This window comes from Microtus ochrogaster, unplaced genomic scaffold (assembly GCF_000317375.1).
Source record: "Microtus ochrogaster isolate Prairie Vole_2 unplaced genomic scaffold, MicOch1.0 UNK51, whole genome shotgun sequence".
NCBI classification, from domain to species: domain Eukaryota; kingdom Metazoa; phylum Chordata; class Mammalia; order Rodentia; family Cricetidae; genus Microtus; species Microtus ochrogaster.
The window spans coordinates 2,541,989-2,543,539 of NW_004949149.1; positions in this window are offsets into that span (position 1 = coordinate 2,541,989).

Genomic DNA, 1,551 nt, shown 5'->3' on the forward strand with positions numbered 1-1,551 from the left:
AAAAAAAAAAAAAAAAAAAATAGGTGCCAGACATATGGCTTAAGCCAGACAGTTTCCATGGGAAAGCGGGAAGAATTGATGGAAAACGTAAAAAGCACGAAGCATCACCAACCCCCGTGATCACATGACTATGTAAGACGATTCAGCTCAATGTATATTTCCTGACACTGAGTATTGAATCCAAGAATCTCCACAGGGAAGGCAAAGTTTTAAAAACCCAAATAGTTAAAGTCCATTATTTCTGAATTGTTTCAGATCACAGCAAATTTCCAAATCCTTTAATGGTGTAAATGTAATATCTAATCTGGATCATGATCTCACGCACACTACATAGCAGCAAATACTAACTGCTCCAAAATTCATCAATGCAGTATCAGCTGTCCATGCCCTTCAAAACCACAGCAAATCGTGTCCTGGTATTGCTATCCAGGGTATATGAACCTTAGGAACCTATTGGAAAACTTATTATTCCATTGAATAAATCGGTCTGTAAAAGATCATTTTATTACTTTCATAGAAGCTGGAAAGATATTTGAAAAAAGTTCATCATATATTCCATACAAACATAAAGGGGCTGGAGATGGAACTCAGGGGCAGAGCCTCATAGAAAGTTCATGACCCTGCAGGAAAAGAAAAGGTGATGTTGCAGTGCCTGGGTACCTTGACACGCACGTCCTTCCCTACACTGCTTGTGAGAATAAAGGACAACTCAGCTGACAGAACAGATTTAGAGCGACAGGAGACCACTACATAGTGCTTAAACAGGTACGCCATATGTTTGTTGACCAGCCACCTAAAGGGCTCTGATTAAAGAATGGCCATGCTCAACAGTGGTGGCCCAAACAGGACTCTTGCATATTGCCGGTAGGAACTGAAGATCCCATGGCCACATTGTAACAAGCAGCTAAGCATTTTCCTAAGCAGATGCCCCAGGCATCTCACCCATTCAGCTCCCAGCTCCTGAAGAGGAGACTTGTCTAGGAATGCATCAGTACAATGGGAGCCACACAGCAGTAAGGAGGTGCAAACACTGCGTCCAGACGTGCAGATGAATCTCAGTCATGCTGGCTGGAGGGGAGCCAGAAAAACAAAAACAAAAACAAAACAAAATAAAACATTGTTTAAGCTCCATTTCTACCAGATTCCACAAGAAGTCTGTGGTTGCTAAGGATGGGATCAAGAAAGCGTTTGCAAACTGATTTATTCCTTATTTGTTGTGTTCCTTGGGTGTTTGCTTACAGGTGCTCAAAGCTGGCAAAGTATATTCAAAACAAATCCAAAGAACCAATTAAAAATAGGATGGTGTCCAAAGACTTGAAGACACCCCCTTCCGTATACCTAGGGCAATTTGGGTGCTGCAGTAATTGAGCAAGGTGATACGATAAACTCAGAACCCATGAAGCCATGCTGAGAGAGGATGGAATCATGACTGGAGATGTATACATTTTTTTAAATTATGTTTCTTGTGCCTAATAAAGAATGAAAATGGGTTAAAGTTACTGTATTGAAACCACAGCAAAAATGATTGACACATCCTAAATCAAGGGCAGG